Below are 12,221 nucleotides of genomic sequence, written 5' to 3'. Positions count from 1 at the left end.
GTATACATAACGTACTCTATAAGACTACGAGTACATACAAATTAAAAAAATTATGATCAAAATCCATCAACAAGTTCCAGCGATATTAATCGCAGCATAAGTTTGCAGAATCAGTTTCATTTTTTGAGTGAACGTATTTTAGTAATTCCCCTCCACCGACCACGAATTAATTCCGTTCGGACGCCATTTTTAAAGCTTTATTAACCACTCTGTTGAGGTTCAAAATTTACTCAAACTTTTACACATAACCTATATATCTTCAACTTCAAAATTAGTTAGGTTGCTTAATTGTTATACACAAAGTAGCCGTCAATTAAATAAAAAAGTGGCTAACTTTGACCGTAATTAACCTAGGCGAAAAGTTTTTCTTTGAGAATTCGTATAAAAATACCAGTTTTTCAAATTCCATCGTAGTTTAACTTACAGTCAATATTAACAAAGTTATTCAAATTTTTTATAAGCCAAAAATGACTCTATTTTAGTAAAATGTTTTCTGAGTGATGAAAATGACTTTTTGATTATTTTTTAAATGCTTTGAAAATATGACTATTCTTCTTTCATGTTGTTTTCACAGAATTGCTGTATCGTTATTATTTTCTGAAAAATAACATTGCAAAAAAAAGCACTTTGGGAAAAACAAATTGAATAAAATTTAAACTAATTGACGCATCAATATGAAAGTCCTAAATTCATTTTCGCTAAAGTTATAGCAAATTTTTTATTTTCGAAATTTTAGTTTTATTTCGCAATATCCGAAGCAACAAATAATCGGACCAAAATTCAAAAAACGCTATTTTAAACCTTGGCTCATCTACTAAAAAAAAATATTATAAATAAGACATTTAATTACCCTATTTTTACCTGTAGCGATTTAAATGAAAAAACTCTCATTTTTGACTCTTATTTGTTAATAACTAAATTTCTCGTCCGAACTGTGACGGGCATTTTTGTATTTATAATGTATTAGGTATAGTGAGGCAAATAAAGGGCCTATTAGAAGTATCTCGAGAACTAAAGACAACAGAATCATGAAAATTGGAATAAAGGGGTTTTGAAAGATTATCTATTAAATGAAAATATTTTCATCTCTTTGCAACTTCCGGTTATACCGGAAGTTGCTTATAACTTCGTTTTTTTAAATAGGATACCCTGTATATTTTTACATTTTTTGATTCTCTTCGATGTCTTCTTTCTTAAAATATGAGGTTTTGTAATATTATACAGGGTATTTTAAAAGATAATTACGTTTTTTTATTAATTTCGTAGCAAAATTAACACCCTGTAGAATTGTAGTAGTTTGACATCTAAAACTCTACTTACGTTCAAATGATTTTTAATATACTCTACTATTGTTAAGAATCATTAATACAGTCAAACCCGCTTATTAGAATCCCTGTTATAGGAATATCCCGCTTTAAGGAATATAAATTTGATGTTCCGAAACGTTTCCACTAGCTACCGAGGATCGCTTATTAGAATATCCCGGTTATAAGAATACTTTTGCTTGGCAGGAAGGCTATTCCAATAAGCGGGTTCGACTGTATAGCTAAATTTTTAATTTTATTATACAGGGTTGGTCGAAATTCGGAATGAGTATTTTCTGAGTTTTCTTAAATGGAACACCCTGTATTTTAGTATTGTAATGAAATGATATTTTGTGGTACTTTTTTATTTCTTAAGCATTCCCTATACCTAACTGCTTTAATTTGTGCTTAATTGTTAATCGCACCAACAGTCTTAACTAAGTAGGTATTTCGATAGCTAAACCATTATTGGTAATTTTAAGGACCAGTCTGGATTAATATGTATTTATTTCTGAAAAATTATTTGGGATTGAGTATTTTCACGGCCAACCTAATAAAATTTTACGTATTTTTTGTTGGAATTAATGTTTAGCTTGAATCACCAATAACTCACAAATTAAAGCAGTTAGGTGTAGGGAATGCTTAAGAAATAAAAAAGTACTATAAAATATCATTTCACTACAATACAAAAATACAGGGTGTTCCATTTTAGAAAACTCAGAAAATACTCATTCCGAGTTTCGACCAACCCTGTATACTAAAATTAGAAATTTAGCTATACTAATGATTCTTAACAATAGTAGAGTATATTAAAAATCATTTGAACGTAAGTAGAGTTTTAGATGTCAAACTACTACAATTCTACAGGGTGTGAATTTTGCTACGAAATTAATAAAAAAAACGTAATTACCTTTTAAAATACCCTGTATAATATTACAAAACCTTATATTTTAAGAAAGAAGACATCGAAGAGAATCCAAAAATGTAAAAATATACAGGGTGTCCCATTTAAAAAAACGAAATTATAAGCAACTTCCGGTATAACCGGAAGTTGCAAAGAGATGAAAATATTTTCATTTAATAGATCATCCTTCAAAACCCCTTTATTCCAATTTTCATGATTCTGTTGCCTTTAGTTCTTGAGATATTTCTAATAGGCCAGTTATCTGCCTCACCCTATATAGTACGCAAAAAACCCATTTGCAACCTGGCTGCTCAAGTGTCCCGAACATGGTATATTTTTGCCTTATTTCCCTGGTGTACTAAGTTGTCTCGCTATGGATACTCACATAAAATCTCGCTAAAATACTCACATGCCTAGATTTAAGGTGATTTTAATTTTGTTGTGCAAAGGCTGCGGATGTTAAGTCTTTTAAATACAGTTTTGTGATGATAACTTGTATTTTGCAGTTAGTCTTTTTTATTTTATGATAAAATATAGAAGGAATTTATATTTCTAAAATTTCAGCTCCGCAAATGTATTCAGAAAGTCACACTCGCTCTTAAGTTACCATCTTCCTTGATTCATTGTCTTTTCGATCTGAGTTGAAGGGTCGTAGCCTTTTTTATTGTTTCAGAACACTAGACCTTCAAGGATAAACGACATAGTTGTGAGTTAAGTCTGTAAACATTTTATGTAAAATTTTTTGCATATAACTGAATTAAAGATAATATATGTATAATCTAGACATTTCACGACAGAGTTGTAACTTATTTCGTTCAGTATGAAGTAGACTTATTTTAGTGAGTATATTACGTTGCATAATTTTATTTTGTATTTGTTTCGATTATTATAGTCTAGTCGCAACATAGGGGGTCCCGTGGAAAATTTTTCGTTAAAAACCACAATGTTATATAAAATAGAAGCAATCGAATTGTGGTGCTATCGACGAATCCTAAAGATATTGTGGGTTTCGCACACTTCCACTGAAGATGTTCTTCAAATAATGAATTCAGAACGTCTGCTCATAAGCATCATAAAGAGGAGAAAAACAGAATACTTCGGCCATATAGTTCGAGGACCTAAATACCATCTACTTTGCCTTATAATACAAGGAAAAGTGGAGGTAACGAGATGGATTTGTCGAAAGAAACTTTCATATCTGCGTAATATTAGATAATGGTGAAAGGTTTCAGGAAATTGTAAACATGATGACGGCCAACGTCTGAATACAGACACGGCACTTAAAGAAGAAGAAGCGGGAAATTCTAGCTCGCCGTGATTTTATGGTGGTAATATAGGTTTTTTGGGTCGCTGAATCCAATGGAAGAGGTCTGGAAGCCCAAATATGATGCGTTTAATTGATATTAACAAATTATGGTAAAATTATTTATTTTAAGGGAATTATTAGAAGCCGTATAAATAAATTGATAATGTTAAGGTCTTCACTGGTGTATTTTTTGTCGCTGAATTGAATGCGACTGGTCACGATTACTCAAAATATGCTTTTATTTTGTTAATAACAAAATAATTGTTTATTCGCCGAAAAGCTCGAAATAATGCGCCATCTACAGCAAGTTTGTAGTCTTGTTCATAGTATTTTTATATTCTAAATCGATTTCTACTAGTCGTGATAGCTTAAACCATGTTCCGACTTTGTTATTATTAAATTATTGCAAAAATAACGGTTTATAGTACGTTTACTCACGGTTTTTTCTGTAAATTTTAAAACACCACTTGGATTGTCATGAAATTTGCCACACACGTAACTAACATGTCAAACAAAACAAGTGATATTGTGCCGATGTGTGATTTTACACTGGGGTGACTTTCACCCCTTTTCGGGGGTGAATAAAGATACATTTAAAATAATTCCAGAAGTGGATAAACTGATTAATTTTAAGCAACTTTTGTTCTATAGAGATTTTCGAGTAATTTGCGAGTGATAATGTTCATTTTTCAACAAAAAAAAACCACTGTTTTGGTGGTTTTATAAGCAGTTTCGAACCAATTAAACTTACAGGTCATATAAATACAACATAGGTAAAGCAACTTGTGAAACTGTAACGATTAAATTCATTTGAGATGCTATTTATGTGGTGATTTTATCGATTATTTTACGAAAAAAATGGGACCAACTTTAGCGTAACTTGCTTATTTTTGATACTAGATACTTTTTTTTCAAAAAACAAGAATAAAGTTTTTTTAAGTTTTAAAAAAGTTGTAATAAGTTTTCCCCAAAAAGTGCTTCATTTTTTGGTTCTTTTATTTTGAAATATTCGATTTGGAATTTGACGAATATGAACCTGTTGTTCATTAGCTACAACTCCGTTTCTACTGGGTCTATGGATCTCACATATACACCATTTTTTTTCACTTTATTATAGTCTATATTTTTGATATGAAAATTTTTTTGAAAAAGTAGTAAAGTACTTTTTGAGTTATTTGCGAAAAACCGTCGAAAACGTGGGTTTTTTGTTGATAAATGAACATATTCACTCGCAAATAACTCGAAAAGTATTGACTTCGTGAAAAAACTCTATGGAACAAAAGTTGCTTATAATTAATCAGTTATCTATAATATATTGCTTATAATTAATCACCCCTCGAAAAAGGGTGAAAGTCACCCTCATCGGCAAAATATCACTTGTTTTGTTTGACATGTTAGCTACGTGTAAGCCAAATTTCATGTCAATCCAAGTAGTTTTTAAAATTTAGAGCAAAAACCGTGAGCAAACGTACTATAAACCGTTATTTTTTCAATAATTTATTAATAACAAAGTTGGAACATGGTTTAAGCTATCACGACTAGTGGAAATCGATTTAGCGTATAAAAATACTTAGAAAAAACTACAAACTTGCTGTAGATACAGCAATATTTCGAGCTTTACGGCGAATAAACAATTATTTTGTTACTAACAAAACAAGAACACATTTTGAGTAATAGCGACTAGTCGCATTCGATTAAGCCACAAAAAAGACACCAGAGAAGACCTTAACACTATCAATTTATTTACAGGACTTCTAATAATTCCTGAAAAATACCTAATTTTACCTTAATTTGTTAATAGCAATTAAACGGACCATATTTGGTCTTCCAGATCACTTCTATTGGATTCAGCGACCCAAAAAACCTAATGCCACCATCAAATCACGGTGAGCTAGAATTTCCCACGGGACCCCCTATGTTGCGGCTAGACTATTAGGAGGTTACACAATTTGTTGAGAATAGTGCGAGTATCACTTACTTACCAAAAGGTTTTCGGTTGAAAAATTGCGGCCCATCTTCTTCTTTACGTGCCATATCAGAATTATCCGATGTTGGCGATCACCATTGCAAAGGCTTCTCTATATTCGGCCATATGGAATAATTGTCTCTCATTTGATATATGAGTCCATTCACGAATGTTTTTTAACCAAGAAACTTGTTTTCGTCCTACACCACTACGGCCCTTTATTTTTGCCTTTAAGGATCGGTTTTAATATTTTATAGCGATCCCCCCTCACTATATGTTCCAGATAAGACATATTCCGGTATTTAACAGTCTTTAGCAGTTACAACGTAGAATGAAGTAAGCACTTCTGTTGTATGTAGGCATATGAATTTATTAAAAATTGCGTCTTTGACTTTTGTTCTATTTCTGACCCAGTTGATTGCTTTTTGTCTGTCAATTTTACTCCTAACATTGCTCTCTCCATGGCTCTTTGTGTCTTCATTATTTTATCCATGTTTGCCTTTGTCAAGGTCCATGTTTGGCATGCGTATGTGAGAATTGGGAGTATGCACTGGTCAAACACTCTTGTTTTTAAGTATTGTTGTATTTTTTTATTCTTTAGGACCCATTTTAATTTTCCAAATTCTGCCCAGGCTAATCTGACCCTTCTTTTTACCTCCGCTGTTTGGTTTTCCTTATTTATTTTTATCATCTGTCCCAAATATATATATAATCATTAACCGCTTCTATTGTGGTGTCGTTTAGTATTACGTTTCTATTGTCTTGTGTGTTTGTCATTGTTTTTGTTTTGGCCAAATTCATTTTTAGACCTATTTGTTCGGATTCATTTGCTAGTTCGGTTAGCATGGTTTGTAGTTCTTCAAAACTTGATGCTATGACTACTACATCGTCTGCGTATCTCAGGTGGTTTAGTTTCTTTCCATTTATGGTTATTCCCATGTTTGTCCACTCCATTGTTTTGAAAACACCTTCCAGTGCTAATGTAAATAGTTTAGGAGAAATAACATCTCCCTGTTAATTGGTATGGGTTTTGTGGTTTCTTCCAATTGTACTGTCATTGTTGCTTTCTTATATATATTATGTATTAGCATTTTGTATGTGGAATCTATTCTACAGTTGTTTATAGCTTTTTCTAATGCCCACATTTCCACGCTGTCAAATGGCCCTCCTTAGTACTACTTAATTAGTTTTTCTTGCTGTCCAAGGTCTTTTAAGCATCCGTTTATGAATGCACAATAACCTACTTATTTTAATTTAATATATTTTTTCTTAAACGATTTCCGGAATGGAAGTCAAAACGTCAAAAACACAAAATACAAAATGGAAATTTTATTACAATTTATTATGGCTTAATCCCATATATAGTTATTTATGTACCAAGTCAGTAAAGTTACTCTTTATCGAACGAGTCTGATATTATGAGCAGAGCGAGCGAGGCGAATAACAGACGAGTTCGATAAAGAGTCTTTACTGACGTGGTGCATACAAAATTTTATCGCCAATCATAAAAAATATTAACACTTACTTAATTACATCCTAATGAAAAAAGAGTGTGTGTCTTGGTACGCACGTAAGACGTTATATTTCTATTATTATAATTTCAACGAAATAAATATATTATAAACAGTTTAATCGTATTTTTATTTAAATATTGAACCAATTTTAACACTTAAAATAAAATACCAAAAATTAACAATACCGTTAATAGTTACGTTATTGTTTATGAAGTGTAGCCTTCCGCAGCGCAGTTGTTTATCCCTTGATGAATAGTAGAAAATCTAAATAAATATATTAGCTAACAAATTATCATTAATATCTGTCACCGTCCTATATATAATCGAATTAACAAAAACACCATTTCATAATATAGTTGCATTGATACAAAACTTAAAAGATTTAAGAATTTTATTAATTTTAGACGAAATAAAAATCTCGTATGACAGTAATGACGATGACAGAATGCTTTTGCCTGATGGCCGATTTCGATGTTTAATCGATAGTTGTTCAAGTAATCAATATTGAATAAGTACCTACTTAATTTACTTAATCTGTAAGTTTCAATTTATGTTTTATGAATATAATTGCAAAATACTACAGAATTTCACTTTCTGACATAAATTTAATTAAAAATAACGTAAATTTTGTACAATATTTTTAATAATTAAAGTAAATAAATTTTAAGTTCACTCAAAATAAGTAATCGTTTACTGCCATCGACCGCTTACATTCAATCTCAGTTAATTTGATTAATCGCGGCAGGAAAAGTAAAATTCTTCTTTCAGTACAATAAAGTGTTACATTACTGCCGCAAATGGCGTCAAATGAGTACAATAATGAATGACTTTAGTGATGGTTGGCGATAAAATATATTATTTATACTGGAATCTTATTGTAGATATGGTTTTCTTATACTGATTCAATTATTTATTATAGATAATTTATTATGTTATTATTTTATTATATTGTTAGTTTTTTATTATGGGCTAAATATATTTTGAGTTTTCTTTGTTTTAGTAAATAGTTTGGATATTTTAGTTATTTTTTCCCAGATCCATTAGACATTTCTGCATTAAACCTATATATCAATGTTAGGTATTGTATATCTAAGCGCTCCAATATCGAATCTAAGATATTTATAAACTGTCATATCAATCTTGCTTCAGTGACATTGTGTTGCATCGCTGTAAAATATTTATTCGAAGTCCGTTGTAGCTCTTACGTTAGTACTAAATAATAACCTGGAGATATTTGGGAGAATTATGACTAAATAATAACCTGAAGACATTTAAATCTATTTTACATCGCGAGTGGGATATACATAAATCGAATAAGAATTATTTCCTTTCCCATTTTTTAATACATTTGGGAGAATTATTACTAAATAATAACCTGGAGACATTTTTCTCATTCCATCATTGCTTCTCCATTTTTCTTAACACATTGTTAGTTTGTACATAATGCTCTTCATTAATTCCAGTTTGGAACGCTTCCACCCATCCCCGTATAATGCCATCTAAGCAAAAATGTTTTGTTACCGGAATAATAACAAACGATATCAATACATGTACCTACGAACTGATGCAAGAATCTTAAAAATCGGAGTACAAATAATAAAGTTATAAATTTTCAAACTTAATCAAAAATTTTTAATGGCGGAATTTTGTGCCGGTGGGTATATATGTATACTATTCTTAAATAAATCTAGGAAATACACTCACCGGCAAAATTAACCGCCCACCTTACAAATCGGTCATTTTTGATGTCTCGAATTTCCTAAACCTGTTGTCGGATTTAAGTAATCTTTTTAATATTATGTTATAGCCTTATTCATTCTTTATATCGCTGTAATTTGTTACCAAACAGGTAAATTATCATTCAAATTGGGTACCGGGTGTACCAATCAAACTGCGTCTTTTCTCAAAGTTCGTATCACCCTGTGGAATATTCTAGAATTTATAAAATACTAAAATTAAAACCCATCTATAGCCTCATATTTTCTCAACATTTTGTTTTTTGGTTCATTCGCTTATGTTGGACCATAAAATATCTTAATACCATAAAATCGTGTATCCATAAAATCCATGTTGGACCATAAAATCTTATGTCAAAATAAAGGATCTTTTATTACAAGCCGACTTAAAAGACGTTGGCAATAACCCTCTATTGGCTTATAGGGCAGTCCTTACAGTAGGGATCCTGGCCTATATAGAAAAATGCAGGAGGGTGTGGGGTAATACTGCACTTTGGTTGCATTGGTGGTGTATTGGCTAAACGTGCAGGGCAGGGTATGGTGCTGATAGAAAAGGCATTCAGGCATCAAATATCCAAAAAAAAATCTTTTCAGTCCATAACAATGAAAAGACCTTCTCCAACGCAATAAAAACTTATACTGAAATGATTACATCTCCTGAGGTAAAATATTCCGGAATTAAAATGAGCCTCCATTCGGATCTCCAGGTGAGGACTATCTCAGGGTAACACCATTACAGGTTAGAAAAATTAGGATAGGGTTTTGGAATCTTGGTAGTCTTAAAGGTAAGAGTCTGGAGTTAGTGGATGCCCTCAAACGAAGAAGAGTTCAAATTGCTTGTATTCAAGAAACTAAGCGGAAAGGACAAAGGGCGGAAGAACTAGGTGAAGGATACAAATTGTGTTATGTAGGGGTAGGAACATTAGAAATGGAGTTGGTATAATTGCTGATAGTGAAATGAAAGATAACGTAATAGAAGTTGTAAGAACCAGTGATAGAATGATGTCAGTTAAATTTGTAATTGATAAAGATGTATTGAAAATTGTGTGTGCGTATGCTCCTCAAACAGGTCTGGGTGAGAATAAAAGAAGAGCTTTCTATGACCAATTAGGAGACATGCTGAGTGATATTCCAGAAGAGGAGAAAGTTATAATAGGAGGTGATTTCAATGCACATGTGGGCCTAGCCAAGACAGGATATAAAACAATACATGAGGGATTAGGCTTTGGAACTAGAAATCAAGCTGGAGGTGACTTGCTTGAATTAGCAACAGCATTGGATATGGCGATTGTTAACACATTCTTTATAAAGAGAGAACCCCAACTTATTACCTACAAAAGTGGACGACATCAATCCCAAATAGACTACTTCATGATAAGGAAAGAAGACATACACGTGAATGCAAGGACTGCAAGGTAATAGTTAGTGAGACAGTAAGCCAACAACATAAGCTGCTTGTTCTGGACATCGAAGTAAAAAGCGAAACTAAACAAAAATATCCGAGAGGACCAAAAAAATTCAAGTGGTGGATGCTAAAAGAGAATAAAGAAGGTCTATTCGGGGAAAAATAGTACCAAAAAATATATTGGAACATGAAAGGAAGCCTTAACACAATTTGGAGAAAAATGGCCAACATTATTAGAGAGACGGCTATTGAAATACTTGGGAAAACGTCAGGAAAGTAGTTTGAAAATAAAGAGACTTAGTGGTGTCAAATGAAGTATAAGGAAAAATAAAAGAGAAGGGAAAATTATATAAAAAGTGGCAAGAAACCAGATCGGACATAGATCTTCAAAACTATATGGTCGCCAAAAAGAAAGCGAAAGTAGCAGTAGCAAAAGCTAAAGCAGAAGCGTATTCAAACCTATACGATCAACTTGACACCAGGGAAGGCGAAGCAAATGTATATAAAATATCCAAACAGAGAGCAAAGAAAGCAAAAGATTTTAATAAGATTAGATGTATCCGAGATGAAAATAATAAATTACTAATTCACCAAAAAGAATATCAAAAAGAGATGGAGAAAGTATTTTGACAGTTTATTAAATGAAGAACTTGACAGACAGCCTGTGGAGTTAACGTAGACAGTAACAGCAATGGTTACCAGAATAACAAACGAGGAAGTGGTTCAAGCGCTTCAAAAAATAAAGAAAGGAAAAGCAGTCGGACCAGATTATATTCCTGGAGAAGTATGGAGAGCATTGGGAGATACTGTGTTCTCCTCGCTCCTTTATCTAATTTTCCACTGCTTTTGAGACGGGTAGTCTTTCAAGATGACAGACTCAATAAAACACAGGTTAAGACAAAATACGTATATTCAATGTAATTATGTACAGATCAAAAAAATAAAAACAAAATACAATTCCTTTCTTCGCGCCGTTGCAGCGAAGTCCTCCCCCGGATAAACGTCTGCAAAATAAAAGCAAAATAATAACAAAACGAAATATCCTTACACCTCACTGCGGAGTACGTTGCAAAACAGTCACGCGATTAAAATATATAAATTTATCGGGAGCTCGTTCACTTGCTACCGTTTAATTATGAGCTGCGAATTACCTCACTCAGGTACACCTCGCTGCTCAAGTCGGCCTATCTCAGTGTGCGAGATCACGTCAGTACTGCGTCTCGCTACTCAGGTCGGCCTGCCTCGCTCACTTCGCTTGGCTCGTAGGGGAGCCCAGAGCTGTCGCTTCAAGACTGGAGAATCTCCGTTCGCTGGCCTCCCTAATTATCCATGATACAATAATACAGAGATAAGATTCCACGCATGTGTGGGCGTGGTTATATCTACGTCAGCTTGTGATAGATCTCCATCCATCCAATGGCACTACAGCCCAAATCGAGCCTTGGCCTCCTTCAATAAGCTTCTCCAATCATTTCGATTTACCGCTGTTCTTTTCCATGAACGCGTTCCCAGAAAGTTCCTGGCATCCTCATCGACTTCGTCTTCCCATCTCTTTTTAGGTCTTCCAACAGGTCTTCTTCCCTGCATTCTTGCATTCAGCAATTTTCTGGGGATTCTATTCTCATGCATGCGGACCACGTGCCCTGCCCACCGTAATCTGCAGTTTAGTGTGTTGTGCTAGATTTGGTTCGCTATATTGCTCGTATATTTCTCTATTATACCTAATTCGCCAGTTGTTATTTTCACTTACTGGGCCCAGTATCCTACGTAATACTTTTCTTTCAAACACATCTAATGCATTGGCAGATTTCTGTGTCACCACCCATGTTTCGCAGCCATAACTTACTATGGGCCTGATTATTGTTTTATATACCCGGAGTTTTGTTTTCCGGTGTACGTCTCGCGATTTGAATATGTGGCCCATCGCTAAATAGGCTTTATTTGCCAGCACAAGCCTTTTATTTATTTCCGGTTCTTCTTCATTGCTTGCAACCAGATCCATTCCTAGGTACGTGAATCTATTCACATGTTCTATATCGTCAATAAAGTGTTGTTGCGCCGGTCTATTTGATATGGTTTGTATGAG

The sequence above is a fragment of the Diabrotica virgifera genome, chromosome 9 (genome assembly GCF_917563875.1).
Source record: "Diabrotica virgifera virgifera chromosome 9, PGI_DIABVI_V3a".
NCBI classification, from domain to species: domain Eukaryota; kingdom Metazoa; phylum Arthropoda; class Insecta; order Coleoptera; family Chrysomelidae; genus Diabrotica; species Diabrotica virgifera.
The sequence above is the reverse complement of the archived record's forward strand: the minus strand, read 5'-3'. Positions refer to the sequence as shown.